The sequence below is a fragment of the Grampus griseus genome (assembly GCF_964374135.1).
Source record: "Grampus griseus genome assembly, chromosome: X".
Classification (NCBI taxonomy): Eukaryota; Metazoa; Chordata; class Mammalia; order Artiodactyla; family Delphinidae; genus Grampus; species Grampus griseus.
The window spans coordinates 27,117,540-27,135,171 of record NC_138999.1 but is presented as its reverse complement, the minus strand read 5'-3'; positions in this window follow the sequence as shown (position 1 = coordinate 27,135,171).

Genomic DNA, 17,632 nt, shown 5'->3' with positions numbered 1-17,632 from the left:
AGGTATGTACTTTTATCAATCCCATTTTACAGATTAGGAAATTAAATCTAAAAGAGGTTAATTAATTTGACTTCTGTCATTGAGTGTATTAATAGAAGTGATATTCGAACCAAGACTGTCAATCTATGAGTTCAAGAGTTTAACAACTAATGTCTTATAACCGATGACCCTTTGTCAGCAACGGATAAAGGAATGCTCTACAACTCCTGCTGAAGAAGATGACACCCAGTTGATAAGAACACATCCTTGGCCATGCTCACTTTCTCAAAGTTAAAACAATAAGAGTTGTGTGTTGCTTAATTTTTTTCAACAACTAAGGGGCCCTGGCACACTTCCTTTGACTCTGCTCTGCTCAGGCACCCTTCAAGCTGCCATGTAGAAGGTTACTCACAGCTGGAGGTGACTCCAGCCATTCAGCTGTCTTCACGACTGAGGGGATGAACATCTTGTATCAGGCCAATCACCCATTCATGGCTCTCTGTGCTGTGACACACTGGTTGAAAAGATTTGCCCTTACAATAATTTAGTTAAGTACCATTTACCTACCAGATAGTGATGTTGATTATGTTACTATCACAGATCCATACAAAGAAATGTATTCTACCAATTTCAGGATGTGTCTTCTGAATTTCTATAGCTCTTTTTCCTGTGACATAATCTATCATGATTATATATTGCCATACAATTTTATATATGCTTGTCTCTTTTAAAAATTACACTAATTCCTTAAGTACCAGGTCTGGGCCCTCCAGACTTCTTTCATCTCCCCCACATCTCTAAGTGGTCCTGGCCCCAGTAGGTCTTAATAATCTTGCTTGATGACTGTTCCTCAAACCTTTATTTAATGCTCCATCATTCATACCTATTATGAGGTTAATTCTTTGGGATTTTTTTCTTTAATGGTGGAAATGTATTCATTTGTGTATTTTTTAAAAATTCAACTTGGCTTGAAACAACAGCTTTCATTTTTAAGTGCTGACCAGGATGTGGAATGCACTCTTAGAACACAGCCCATCCACCTACAGAAATTCACTTCCTCAACCTAGATGTAAAAGCAGCTATCATGAGTTTGATACTATATTTCGTACGAAAGTAGTAAGAGAGAAGATGTTATCTGCAATCTCATTGGAGAGTACCTTAATACTTTAAAACAAATTATTACAAAAAGCACATGCAAATACTGTGGGATGCATTATGAACATGTCAGCTTGGAGTGACATAAGACTAAATGCATCTATGTAACTATTTTTGTGAGACACTGTAGTCAAAGCTTGTAGCTTTACCGCACAGAACACATATCTGCTTGAACCTTTTTTTGTCTTTTATTTGGCAGTTTAATCATGTCAGGTTGGAGCTGATACTGGAAGCTGCTAGAAGTCAAAAGCTATGCCCCATCTTCTAGCTGAACCAAGTAATGATATCCCAGAATTGAAGGTCCAAACACTTTTCTATTATTCCTTTTTGTATGAGAATTTTAATTTCGATTGATATTCTCCTGAAATTTTATTTTCTAAGCTTTATTGAGGTATAAATGACATACAAAAAATTGCACACATTTATTGTATACATTTTGATGAGTTTGGACATATGTATACACTTGTGATACCATCATCTCAATCAAGGTACTGAACATACCCATCACTTCCAAAGATTTCCTTGTGTTATTATGTGTGCATGTTTGTTTTTTTTTTTTTTTCAACAACTGAGGGGTAAGAACACTTAACATGAGGTCTATATTCTTAATGTGTTTTCAGTGCACCATACCATTTTGCTAACTATAAGTACTATGTTATTTAGCAAATATCGAGCACTTATTCATCTTGCGTAAGTATAACTTTATACCCACTGAGCTACAATTCCCTATTTCCCTCTCCTCCCAGGCCCTGGTGATTCTTGCAGCACCGTTCTATTCTCTGCTTCCATGACTGACTATTTGAGATACCTCATGTAAGTGGACTCATGTACTTTTTGTCCTTCTATGACTGGCTTATTACACGTAGCAGAATGTCTTCTAGGTTCATCTGTGTTGTTGCAAATGGCATGGTTTCCTCCTTTTTAAGGCTGAATAATATTCCAGTGTTTGTATATACCATACTTTATGCACTTACTTAAGGGACATTTGTATTGTTTCCATATCCTGGCTATTGTGAATAATGCTGTAATGAAATGAGGGTTCAGCTATCTCTCTGAGACCTTGATTTCAGTTCTTTTGGATATATACCCAGAAGCTGGATTGCTGAATCACGTGGTAGTTCTAGATCTAATTTATGAGAAAACCTTGATACTGTTTTCCAATGTACCCTTGGTACACTGCTGAATGGAATATAAATTGGTATAGCTACCACTGAAGACAGTATGGAGGTTCCTCGAAGTACTAAAAATAGTACTACAGCATGACCCAGCAATCCGACATGTGGGTATTTATTCAAAGTAATTGAAATCCAAATCTCAAGATAGAATCGTGAATTTTGAGAAGGCCAAAGATAAAGGAAAGATTCTAAAAATTGTCAAAGACACAAAACCTAAAGGTACAGAAAACCAAAAAAGGAATAAGAACCAGCCTGTAATCAGTCTTCTATCTACCAGCATTACACAGTTGCTTTCAAAGCTCTTGTGACAGTGACTTTGAAACTGGATTTTAGATGCATATAACCTACCTAACAAGTTTGAGGACAAAGTTAAGGCATTTTCAGAAATTCAAAAACTGAATTAAGTTACACCTCAAGCATCCTTTCTGATGAAAAAAAAATTTCCAAGGTACCATCTCTAAAGTAAGTTTGGAATGTTAATAACAGCCCCTATCTCCCCCGCCCCCAGAAAAAGATTGCAATGAAGTTAACAGATACATAAAACCAAGAAAACCATAGACTTTTGATATATTGATAGAAGCCACATTATCCCACTCAGAGTCTGGCAGTGTTTACAATGTACAGGGAAGATTTCCTTTAATCAAAAAAAATTTTCAAGCAATCTTCTGATACAGAGATGTTAAGTAAATCTTTGTAAGGATTTGTTTTCTCTGATGTACACCACCACACCTGAGTTGACTTCCAGAATAATCCATACAATTCAATTAAACAGCAATCAGCAATCTGAACCTCAATGCTCTTCCATGTTACTGGTTTATGCCATTTTCACTCCATATGAGAAAGAATTACAGATCTCTCCAGTCCTTTAATTAAGTGTCCAATCTATCCCAATCCAAAATTAATTTAGTAATAAACTGTTTTCCTTCTTTTTATTTTTTTTTTAGGGGAGGGTGTTATCTTTACTTCCAAGCTATAGCTACCTTCAGAGCACAATCTCTACAATAAACTTCATGATCTCCTTAAATAAAAATGTAATAATTACAAATTAAATAGTCAAATGTCTCTAAGAATAATTTATTCAAGATGATGACTGGACTGGATTCTGTAACACAGTGTGAATAAGAAAATGTAAGTTATGAATGATGCTGTGAAACATGCTTTTCCCCCTGATCTTAATGAAGAAAAAGAGATTCCGTGAATTCAGGGGTGGGGAGTAGCATGATGAGCAAGAAAGTCATGGTTTAATTGTGAAGCAAACTAAAATGTGTCAGGATTGACTTAACTGAAAAAGAATCCATTGGACCTGGAGGAAGTATTTTCTGTCAAGTGACACATAGGTTATGATACTGGATATATGCAGATAAAAAACAGTCTTAGCACATTACTGCACTGCATATTGAGCCACAGTTACAAAATAAAATTCACTTAACTAACTACTTGTTTTAATTTTTAAAAATCAGCACAAAAAATAATACATGGACCATTTATAGTATATGATTACAGAAATAAAAGTAAATGCTATTAACCCTGATAATTAGAAGTAATGATATGTGTGAGAAAAACTACAAGACAGAGAGGATACAAGAAGTAGATGAAAGGGTATGTTTGCTATTCTATCACCCATGGAGTAGAATTGGAAATCCTGGCAAAAGTCAAAGAAATTTAAAAAAAATTATGTTTTTTTCCAATTACAAAAGTAAACAAAAATCAATCAACAATACAAAGTATACAAGGTAGAATGAGAAGTGAAATATGAGATTTATCTTTGTGGCACAGACACAATAGATATTGCCTAAATTAACAGAAAAAAAGTTGTATTAAAAAAATCCCCTTTTTAGAGTTCGAGAGTTACTAACCAGAAAACAGAAAACAAACTGTTAAAACAGTTAAAAGTGTCATATTCTCATATGTGGAGACAGTTGGGGGAGTTTGGAAGAGGACAGCATACTGGATTTCTTGCCTTGTGCGTTATTACTTACTTTTTAATTTAAAAATAGTAAAATTTATAATATGTAGTTCTATTTAACCTGCTAGGCAAACCTGAATTAAAGGTACTATTTGTGATCCTCTGTATTTTGAAGATGTCTCAAGCAATTCATGTTTTTGTGCAAATAAAATTGCCTCCATTATGTCAAAATTCTAACACCGGGCTTCCCTGGTGGCACAGTGGTTGAGAGTCCGCCTGCCGATGCAGGGGACGCAGGTTCGTGCCCCGGTCCGGGAGGGTCCCACGTGCCGTGGAGTGGCTGCGCCCATGGGCCATGGCCGCTGGGCCTGCGCGTCCGGAGCCTGGGCTCCGCGACGGGAGAGGCCACAGCAGTGAGAGGTCCGCGTACCGCAAAAAAAAAAACGACAAAAAAACAAAACAAAACAAAAAATTCTAACACCATGTAACTCAAAAGAAATAAGATATTAATCCCTAGAAATATGCTTTAGTAAGTAGAGATTTTAAAAATACAAAGCACTTTACACTATGGAAAATTATTGAGTATGGAAATAAAATGTGAAATATTTTCTTGGTGAAAAAAATGAATATGTGTTCTCATTTTTAAATGTCTCAGACATAAAAAAGGATTGGGAACAAGTTAAGAAATGCATATAAAAATATAGGTATATTAACACACCATTGTAAACCAACTATACTTCAGTGAAAGAATAAATTTTAAAAAGTAAAGGTACTAAGTATCTGTAAAAGGAAATATCACTCAAAACCACAGGTTCATCTTTTCATGTGCCTCTTGGCCACCTGTATGTCTTCCCTGGTGAAATGTCTATTTAGGTCTTCACCCATTTTTTAACTGGATTGTTTCTTTTTATGATCCTGAGCTCCATGAGCTGTTTGTACATTTTGGACATCAAACCTTTGTCTGTTGTTTCATTTGCAAATATTTTCTTCCATTCTGAGGGTTGTCTTTTTGTCTTGTTTATGGTTTCCTTTGCTGTGCAAAAGTTTTTAAGTTTACTAAGTCCCATTTGTTTATTTTTGTTTTTATTTCTGTTACTCTAGGAGGTGGGTCAAAAAACATCTTGCTGTGGTTTATGTGAAAGAGTGTTTTTCCTATTTTCTTCTAAGAGTTTTATAGTGTCTGGTCTTACATTTAAGTCTTTAATCCTTTTGGAGTTTATTTTTGTGTATGGTGTTAGGGAGTGTTCTAATTTCACTCTTTTACATGTAGATGTCCAGTTTTCCCAGCACCACTTATCGAAGAGGTTGTTTTTTCTCCACTACTGGGCATATACCCTAAGAAAACCATAATTCAAAAGGAGACATGTACCACAGTGTTCACTGCAGCACTATTTACAATAGCCAGGACATGGAAGCAACCTAAATGTCCATCGACAGATGAATGGATAAAGAAGATGTGGCACATATATACAATGGAATATTACTCCACCATAAAATGAAACGAAATTGAGTTATTTGTAGAGAGGTAGATGGACCTAGAGTCTGTCATACAGAGTGAAGTAAGTCAGAAAGAGAAAAACAAATACCGTATGCTAACGCATATATATGGAATCTAAAAAAAAAAAATGGTACTGATGAAACTAGTTGAAGGGCAGGAATAAAGAGGTAGACATAGAGAATAGCCTTGAGGACATGGGGTGGGAGGGCAAAGCTGGGGGGAAGTGAGAGTGGCATCGACATATATACACTACCGAATGGAAAACTGTTGGCTGGTGGGAAGCAGCAGCATAGCACAGGGAGATCGGCTCTGTGCTTTGCGATGACCTAGAGGGGTGGGATAGGGAGGGTGGGAGGGAGACTCAAGAGGGAGGGAACATGTGTATGCATGTGGCTGTTTCGCTTTGTTGTGCAACAGAAACTAACACAGTATTAGAAGCAATTATACTCCAGTAAAGATCTATTAAAAATAACCCACATGGTCCTTAAATTGAATGTATTACTATATACATACACATACATTTATACATATATTATACATATGTGCATGTGTATACATAAGTGTGTATATGTATGTACACATATATACAGTTGACCCTTGAACAATGCGAGTCTGAACTTCGCAGGTCCACTTATATGCAGATATTTTTCAATACTAAATATTACAGCACTGAAGTCTGTGACTGGTTGAATCCAGGAATGTGGAGGAACTGATGATATGAAAGGCCAACTATAACTTATACACGGATTAACCACCGTGCTCAAGGGCCAACTGTGTATATGTATATATTACATATCATACATTATTATACATTATATATTATATATAAATAAAACAGAGAGCACAGAGAGCAATTATGCCTCAAATTTACCTGACCTATGCTTTCTCAAAAAGTTATAATGGCAGCAAACATATGATGATTCTTTTAAGAAGGGACCAATACTTGAACAATGATGCTTTCTACAAACTTCTCTTAATCTAAGAAATAGCATAACAGATGGTCCTCCATAATCAAGTGTACATAGGAAATGAAAACCCAAAGGCTGTTTCATAGTCTTTTTTTTTTGTTTTTTGCAGTATGCGGGCCTCTCACTGCTGTGGCCTCTCCTGTTGCGGAGCACAGGCTCCGGACGCGCAGGCTCAGCAGCCATGGCTCACAGGCCTAGCCGCTCTGTGGCATGTGGGATCTTTCCGGACCGGGGCATGAACCCATGTCCCCTGCATCGGCAGGCGGACTCTCAACCACTGCGCCACCAGGGAAGCCCTGTTTCATATTCTTAATCACATTAAATAAGTACTACTGTGGAAAAAAAGCCATTTGTGGTAAGCAGCATGAGCAAGGGCTACTGGGGTCCTCCAGCTACCCTTTTTCCCTGGGGGGAAGTTTCCAACAACCAGCTACTTCTTGACACTGGGGCATGGGGCACTGGTGCATACACAGTGGTGCCAGGGGTGTGTGTGGTGGCTATGTCCCCAAAGGATTTCAGTGATGTGGATTCCAGGCAGCTCCCATAAGCTGGGGTCAATGTCAGTGAAAACTACAGAGGTCGTTGCCAACATATGTGGGTGTCCGTGGTGGTGATGTCTGTTGACATCCTCCTGCCCTCCTTTTCCCTTGCTTGGGGAGCATTGGCTGGGGCAGTTTGTGTTCCAGGATCCATTTCTAAGATACTTTCTTTAATGTTTGGTGGCTCAGTGTTATTTGTCCTGTCGTCTGTCTGTCCTTGTCTTTATAGAGTATGAATCCCCCAGTCCTCTCTACGTATCACAGGCTTCCTATGCATATGGGTCTCATGACAGACATAATTCTTACAATGGCAACTGGATTTCAAGAGTAAAGAGTTCAAAATACAGGAAGTGTAAGGTTTCTGGTATCTTAAAGCCCAGGCCTGGAAAATGCCACAGCACCACTTTCACTATGTTCTACTGTTAAAAGCAGTCATAGGGCTCTCTGCACTTGAAGGGGATGCTAAAGCTCACATCTCAATGGGAGAAATTTCAAATAATTCGTGTCCATCTTTAATCCACCACAACATCCTAATGCTTCCAATATAAAATTCAATCTCTATACGCAGCATTCATCATTGGGCCACTGCCTACTTTTCCAGGCATCAGATCACATGACAACCATCCACCTAAACCAGTTGTCTCTCCACACAAACACACTCCACTAATGCACCATGTCTCTCCAACGCATCATGTACTCCCAGTTATTCCTATATATTTACACTTCCCAGTTCCACTGAAAACTACAACTAGCTAATAATCACTCCACCACCAAAGTCAGTGTTATTGCCAAATGCGCTATGTTCGATTTTCAACTTAGGACCATATAAAATAAACTACTCTGTCTGTATAAAATCACTTTTAAATCAGTAAGGTTCAAGCTTTTAATATCAACATCCAAAACCACAAATCCGTAATTCTGAAATAGAGTTCTAGCTATTCCAAAACAGGAGACAGACTCTGAAAAACATATAACCTTTACAAACTGATATGATGTGTCTTTACGGTGCCATTCTTACAGTCACTGTGAATATGTGCATTCTCTGAATACACGGGTATGGAATGCAAGCGCAAATCACCTGAAAATATCACCAAGAAGCAGAGAGGGACCCTTGAGTTCAAAACATTCTACTCATGAGCTGTGGGGATGATACTAAGTTTGTAGAACTCTGTAAGATTTGTCACAGTGTAAAGCTTAAGGCTCCCAAAACAGAAATCTGCCGTGGAGTCTTCAATATTACACATATAAAGGTTAGCCCAGGCACCACACCTTGTGGAATACTAAACTTCCTTTCTATGCTTTGCCTTTATCACAACCTACACTGAAAAAGAAAAGCATCCTGAGAGAGTCATGGACATATACACACTAATAAACGTAAGGTAGATAGCTAGTGGGAAGCAGTCGCATGGCACAGGGATATCGGCTCGGTGCTTTGTGACCGCCTGGAGGGGTGGGAAAGGAAGGTTCGGAGGGAGGGAGACGCAAGAGGGAAGAGATATGGGAACATATGTATATGTATAACTGATTCACTTTGTTATAAAGCAGAAACTAACACACCATTGTAAAGCAATTATACCCCAATAAAGATGTTAAAAAAAAAAAAAGAAAGAAAAGCATCCTATACAACTCCAATATGTACAAGAATAATTCAGCAATAGAATAAAAAGTTCCTGAAAACTGTGAAAACTGATTGGGTAGATTTATGATTTCATATGAATTTTTATGCACTCCTAAGGCAAGTTAACTAGAAACACAAGAACCCTCTTTCGTTATGAGATTCCTTGTTACATAAATTCTCCCTCAAAGAGTTCCTCTCTGCTGTGAAGATAGCTGTAGATTTGCACACATACACTGCTGAATGGCAATTACCTATATGTGGATTATGTAGATAAATTCTAACCCTTATCTGCCCCCAAGGGGTCCTCAATTCTCTTGTCAGGGTATCTGGCTGCAATGAAATGGCACTATAACTTAAATTCAGATTTTGAAAAATATGATCTGCACACATTCAGACACAGGTAACACAACTGAGAAAATACACAATCAGAATAATTTCAAAGATTCTTAGCCCTACCTCACAACTTTTCCAAAGTTTATTGAATTGCACCAACAATTCAGTGGAAAGGAGGAGCAGGATATCACTAATTTAATATGCTCCCCAGGTGCGTAACAACGTTGGAGACCTGCACCTCTTGTAAATTATCAGGCGCTAGTTTCAGACTGAACAAGTTTGAATGCAACTTTTGTGACTTACTGGCTAAGTGAACTGAGGCAAATTACTTTAATTCTCTATTCTGTAATCTCTCAACTCTAAAATGTATATCATAATATTATCTGTCAGGATTATTTATTGCATTAAAAAATGTAATTCATGTAAAGTAGTATCTAGTAAGTATCAATCAACAGTAGCTGTTTTATTATTACTATTTATTTTGTGGTTATATTTTTACATCTCTATTTTTGTCTATAATCTGTAAGTATGACAGAAACAATATTCACCTACTCTGAATTTACTTACCACCTACTATACACGAGGTACTGAAGATAATACGTGAAGAATAAAAGTCCCTGCTCACAATGAATACCAAATATGTGCAAACTGCTTTGCCGAAGTAGACTACTTCTGATCCTCTCTTCCAACATGAAGTTTTATTATTATTATTGACTACTTTCTAGATGAGGAAACAGCCTCATACATGTTGAGAGTTGTCCATGATCTAATAGCTAATAAATACCAGCAACAGTTGAGGTAAGTTATTCCAGCTTCTAACCCTCATTCCATTCTACCTTTCTGATTTTGACTCTCAGCAGAGATAGCCACATAACCACCCATATTCACGCTCCCCCTTCCACAAGGTATGACCATTGCTGGGAAAAGGCTGCCAAACAAGGGGTTAGAATTCTCATCCCCTTAGGCTATGGTGGGGCATATGTCTTATTTTGTCTTGTTAAATGTTAGTACCATGGTGTGTATCCCTCTTGAACAAAAGGGAGCTGGAGCTTTCCCTATGCTTTCTCTTCAGCAGCTGCCTTGGAGTCCATGTTTAAGAAGGCAGCATTATGAGACAGAAGAGTAAAAATTCTCTAACAAACTGCACAAAATCAGGATGAATATAATCACTCCCTGACTTTTACTTAAGACTATATTATTTGTGTCCCAAGTGCAAAATGTATATGATTTGTGGAGGGTTAAAAAACAAGAATTTCAAGAGACAATGGTAAGCCCTATAACAGAGTTGACCATAAAGTGAGGACAGAAAAAGATGGTGAACTCTGACACTGGATTCAGAAAGCACTCTAAAAAAGAAAAAGTTAAAAGAACTAATAGATTTTTCCAGGTACAGAAAAGAGACACTCAATAGAATAGCATTCAAACAGAGTGCACTGTCTGTGACAGTCTTATTTTGAGCATGCTCTATGTGAACATGGATACATTTATCTATTGATGTACAACAAACCACACCAAAATCTAGTGGCTTAAAACAACAGTCATTAATTAGCTCAGGACCCTACAATTTAAGCAGAGCTGAATGGGGAAGGCTGACATCTGTTCCATGTGGCATCAGCTAAGGGTGACTGAACCAAAGTGTGGGAGAACAGAGCCAGTGCTTCAAAATGGTCCATTCACATGGCTAGCAAGTTTATGCTGGCTATTATATGGTGCTGAGCTAGGTTGAAACCTTTGGATCCTCTTCACTCAGGCCTCTCCATATGTTCTATAATTCCTTACAGCATGATGAATGAGTTCTAAGATCAAGGCTACCAAAAGAGAGAGCCAGCTGGAGGCTGTATCACCTATTATGACCTAGCCTGCAAAGTTATATGGTGCCACTTCCACCATAGTGTATTGGTTAAGATAGTCACAAAGGCCCATACAATTTCAACAGAAGGGGATATAAGCTGTACCTCTTAATGGAGCCATGGCAAATTATTATAAAAAAAACAATTTGTTATAAACACCAAAGATTGAAAAAAAATTAAGGATGACAAGGTGAATTATTATCTACCTGAAAAATCTCTTCTAATCCCAAAATGTCTTGTCAAATTGCTAAAACATGACTAAGTATGTGTTTCAACTTGATTGTTCAGCATTTCAGGTCTGTTTCATATTACCTTTCACCTACAGGGCATGAGGTTGATAGTATCTGATATAGCACTGAAACCTATCAATATAGACCTTCCAGTGTGATATGAAGCTTAGCCAGCTGTTTGAGAAGGTTGTGGTTGATGGTTCTCAGCTTTCAAGAGGACAAAATAATCATTTAACCACTATGTCCTATTGAGTGAGAGAGAATTTACAGAATAAGCAGTTGTAAGGCAGAGTAAGCTCCTGACACCCTTCTAAAACAGGTTGACGTCTAGATATCCTCAAGAAAATCTATGAACTCTTTGAATTATTTCAGATATAATCTAAACTAGAATCAAAGAATAGATGAAATGGCCTTGATCTTCTTAGAGATTCATGTTTAACATCCTCACTGGTTAAAGTTTATAGGCATGCTACAGATTCTGTGTATTCAAGGTTGCCTAAGACCTCGTTCCCTTCTTCTACGGTTTATAGTTTTGGATGTATAGGAGACCAGGTAACTGTAAGAGAATGCAATGAGCACTATAACATGGTGATGAACGGTGTTCTAGGGGACAGAGAAAGAGTGGGTGGGGATTGAGCCTCAACACTATGCTGTATCTTTAGCTTACAAATGAGGAGATTGAGGCAGAGAGAAGTTGATTAACTTTCCCAAAGTTTAACAACTGTTAAGTGTTACAGTCAAGATTCTAATTCAGGATTAAAATCCAAGCAGCATCAAAATTTCCTGAGAACTTTAAAAAAAATAAAACATTCTTGGGTCCCAACCCAGACCTACTAAAATAGATACTGGGGGTGCGCCCCAGAAGTTTGTGTTTTACCAAGTCCTCCAGGTGGTTAACTGGAGATTTAGAAAAGGTTCTAAAAATAAGAAGATTTCACTTGACCCTCAAAGAATGAATAGGATTTGCCAGGTCGAGAAGGGAAACGAACACTTAGTAGAGCAGCAGATCAAAGACACAGTCTGTATGCTGCACTGAATTGGTGTGAAAACCAGCTAAATACATTACATGAAGCAATTTTACTATTATCACCATTTTTCATTACATAGTAAAAAGGAATTATTTGCCATGAGACTCTGGAACTTTGACAGCTTTCCTGCTCAGAGGCCCTGTTTGATCTGAATGCTCTCTGTGGTCCTGGACATGCAAATAAGTAAATGCTGTGTGGTGAAACCAAGGATGGCTAGGAGTACATGCAGGTTCACAACTTTAAGCAATCCGGACTGTGGAAATGAAATTGCATCAGGCGGCTAAAGAAAAAAGCAGTGCCATAAAAGAGATACAACTCTTCAGGCCCTAAAAGGACCTACTCTGTTATCAAGAGGAAACATTGCCAATCATGTTGTCAGGAGTAAACTGTCCAGACTAAGGGAAAATGTACAGACACACAGATGTATACTGACATGTGTGACAGAGACAAAGATTCACATATACAAATGGCAACTGGTTAACATTCATTCTCTACCATGTATAAAAGAGGGAAACAAATGAAACCGGACAAGGCTCTACTTATAGCATTAATATTCTATAATGTAAGGTATCAGAGCACAAGACTTGGACTAATGGTTTTCAAATTTGAGAGTTCACTGGAACTGCCTGAAGGACTTGGTAAAACACAAACCTCTGAGTAGCAACCTGCTTATTAAAATATTCTGTATTCTCTTTATTTCCGTTCCTGTCTCTACTCTCCACACTTCCCCTACTGGTGATTTCTAGGATCACCCACCCACACACACACACACACACACACACACACACACACACACACAACACACACACAGAATAAAGTACATATACTTCAGTCCTTCCCTCAGTATCTACCTCTGTGGGAACCTATTATGTAAAAAATGATAGTAATATTGCCTATGTCTCGGAGTGGCCAAGATAGTAGAGCAGCAAGACCCTGAGCTCACCTCCTTTAATCAGCACACCAAAGTTACACCTATTTGCAGAGCAACTATCTCTGAGAATGACCTGTAGACTAGCAGAAAAAATTTCCACAACTAAAGATATAAAGAAGGAATCACAACAGTATGGTTATGAGAAACGGAGATGTCATATAATCAAGACCCACGTCCCTAGGTAGGCCACCCATAAGCAGAAGCATGATCATCATTTCAGAGGTTCTTCCCCAGGAGTGAGGGGGGCCAAGCCCCACATCAGACTCCTCAGCCTGGGTGTCCTGCAACGGGAAGACAAGCCCCCAGAACATCTGGTTTTGAAGGCCAGTGGGGCTTGCGTATCGGAGAGCCAGGGGGCTGTAGGAAAGATTTCGCTCTTAAATGGTGCACACAAAATCTCACATGCTCCGATGCCCAGTGCAGAGGCAGTAATCTAAAAGGATCCGAGGTCAGACCCACTTGCTGATCTTGGAGAAGACTTCCAGAGAGGTGGGAGGTTACTGGGATGCCCCTGGGGACAAAGACACTGGCAGCAGCCATTTTGGGGAGCCATATTGGAATCCTCCCTCTTAACTGTTAGTACTGGGATGAGGCCCCAACCACCAGTCACTTGGCACCAGCCCTAGGATACAGCACTGTATGTCAATTATATCTGAATAAAACTGGAAGAAAAAAAAGAAACCAGAAAAAAAATTGGCAAAGGACCTAAATAGACATTTTACAAACACACACAGTTGGCCAACAGACACATGAAAAGATGTTCAACATCACTAATCATCAGGGAAATGCAAATCAAAACCACAATGACATATCACCTCACACCTTTCAGAATGGCTGTCATCAAAAAGACAACAAATAACGAGTGCTGGGGAGGAAGTGAGGAAAAGGGAACCTTCGTGCACTGACGTACTTAAATCAAATCATTATGCTGTACACCTTAAAATTAAACAGTTCCATATGTCAATTATATCTCAATAATACTGGAAGAAAAAATAAATAAAACAAAGAGAAAAAAACTCCTCTGTCTCATAGGGCTATTGTGCAAACTACATAAAAAGTGTTTAAAGCAATGCTCAGCATGTATTGAGATGCTAAAGAAAATTAATCTACAACTATCTTTCAATTACTAATCATAATGACATCAATCTAACAAAAATGATTTAATATCTGGATATTCTAAATAAAATGCAAAAAACCAAGTAAGAATTGTCTTTGGATTTTGAAAGTAAGGAAGCAACCACAATTTAATCATAGGATCTTAATACGTTCTTTTTTTCCATAATTTTCATCTTTCTGATGTATAAAATCTATTGTAGTTCAACTAACTCTCCATATTCTTTTGTCACTGCTGGCATTTTTTATTTAGTAATTGTGGCCACCTTCATAGGGAACACTTTTCCTAAACATTCATCTGTATAAACCTGTAAACTCGTGCTCATCATTATGTATTCAAAAACTTGCTTCAGTTGGGAAATTTGCTCTTTTATTTCTGAGGTATTACTAAGAAATAAAGCCCATGGCAATGTCACTCTGGCTTCCTGAATGCACCTGACATTTGGGTAATTTGACATGATACTGTATAGTAATTACCTTATAAGTGAGCCCCAAAGTAGTTGCATCTCCTTTTCTGACAGAAGGATTCTTTCCTGTCATCTCTGGCTTGAACTCCCACACAGACATTTGCCAGAATGAACATTCACCACAGGGAACAGTCTCCAGCAGGCGTCTAGAAGCTATTTCATCAACACGAATGATTCAAAGACAATGCACTGAATCTGCCAAATGATCAAATCCTCCAAATTCAGAAAGGGATTTCTGAATTCAGCAGCTTAAATAATATGGGATATATTGAGAATTTCATTTGGAGGTGTAAAAATAGTACAACAAACTCATGTATCCCATAAAACTAGCTTCATCAATTGTTAACATTTTGCCAAATTTGTATCATATCCCTCTCCTTACTCAATATACACATTCACACACACATGCATACACACACGATTAATATTGCTAAATCATTTAAGAGTCAAAGACGTCAGGATCATTTACTTCGAAATTCTTTTTTTTTCTTTTTTTTTTTTTACTTCTAAATTCTTGAAAATTTATCTCCTAAGGCCGTGGTATTCCTTTTACTCTTTAAACAAATATTTTGTAACACTTTTTGGTATTATCATGAAATTCTTGTACAAAATACCTGTCTATATGTAAAATTTTTAAGAAAACCCACTATATAAAGCCTCAACTGTACTATTATAGTATACATTATATATGTATAGTGTATATATATAGTATATATAAAGCCTCAACTGTACATATATATATATATATAGTACATATAAAGCCTCAACTGTACTATTATAGTATATTATAAGGAGAATAAATATCGTGGAAAAATTAAAGGATAATCATCTACACTTGATACCCAAATGAAGACATCATTTTGGTGATTCAAATATTATAACCTATGCTATCACCATCAGTGGCATTTTCAAAATCCTAAATACCTGGTAAATATCTGAACTAAGTACAAGCTTCTCTATATACAATCACTGAATTACTGGAAAATTCAGGTGATATTAAGAGTGTAAAAGGGCTTTATGTTGATATATAAAATAAAGTTAGTGCCTGCATTCAGACATATATAAACAGCTTTCTCACTTACACGGATATCTGGCTGTAGGGCATTGTAAAGTTGTATGGAACGAAGGGACAGCTCTCTACTGTGCAGGAAAAGTAATTATAAGGTGCATTACAAGATGCCTAGCATACCTGACTTGCCCACTTATTTACCCCACAATTTCCCAGATACCTCTTAAGGAAGTACAACTCTCAATGAGAATAAGTGACTTAAAGAAGAACAAGCACAAAAATGTTAAAAACTATAAGTCATTAATTTTTATTAAATAATAATGATTTTCTTGAAGTATTTTGTTCATATATTTTCTTATTCAAGTCACTAACAAAACCCAGTTTGTAATCATTTGACAAAAAAAACAAATTGAAGGCTTGAGAAACTACCTTCTCATTATCCCTGTAATACTGGTAGCTACAAGCAGAAATTTTTTTCTACGATCATAAGTACCAGTGATGGGCCTCCAGATGGAGCATTAGTACAAAAGATTCAAGAAACACAGTAGATCCTTCAAGCTACCTTAATTTATTCGCTAAAATTATGCCACCCATTTCCCCCCGCTTGCAACAATTCCTTTAGAGAGTATCTCTATAAAATGAAGATAGAAATAGTTCTCCCTTAAGTAACTCCAATGTCAAGATTATGTGGTCATACAAATATGAGCCATTATATATCAAGCTCTAGTAATTTATCACTAGGACATTAAGTACATACTCAATTTATATACCAGCTACACATCTTCTTAAATCATAACTACATTCTTAGTTATCATGTGTAACAGTTTGGTGTACTGGTTTGAAGGGAAATATACCAGTGGTCTGAAATTAATTTATTTGAATCATGATGATTTTATATAATGTTTTCTCTCTAAAGTACATTTTAAAAAGCTAGTTTTGGAATACAAAATTATTCTATAGTAACCAATTAAAAAAATAAAAAACAGTAAAAAAAATACAATAAGTGAAACATACAATGTTTCAGTAATATGCTCTTATCTAAAAATATCATGGAGGTAAATAGTGAAAGATAATACTACAAATGTCTACTTCCAAATTTCAACTAAAATCACAAGCACCTAATAGAAGTGAAAGAGGAATCTTAATTACAAAACGGTAAAAGGTGCCTCTTTGTTTGACCTAGTTTAGGTGTGACTAGATAGTACTAACTGTGCTATGTAACTTATCTACTGTATTAAAAAATCATGAAGTAGAATAGATGATTCCAAGGGTTTTTCAAAATACTTTCAAGTAAAAAAATGTCAGTTTACTTAGCCACTGACCTCTATTCTTTCCTAGTTAGGATTGGGAAAAGGATTAAATCACAAATGCAATGCATATACTTTGTCATCCAAGTTAGTCTTTTGGATAAAAGAAAAAAAAGACTGGGATTTATGCCCAGTGGTACAAATGCCAATACTTGAGACATCATATTTTAAAACAATATAAGAAGTAAAATAACACTCTGGAGAAAAAATTTATAATAGGAATAGATGAGATTTATCCAAATGCCTGCTTCAATTTTGACACAGCTATTTTTAATAAGTCATTTGGCTTCCAAACGTGTACTAACTCTACCAAAACATGAAATTCTCTCACACGTCCTATATCTCAAAGTCCTTGTTCTATGTGTCTTCCGCTAAATATAAGTGAAGAAGATATAAGCATCCAGTTTATGTATACATCCCTAAACTTTCCTGACACCCCAGGAAAACAGAACTGTCCAGAAAACATCACCTTTAACTACATGTATGTATGTATGTGTAGTACATATGTCAATGTGCACATACATAC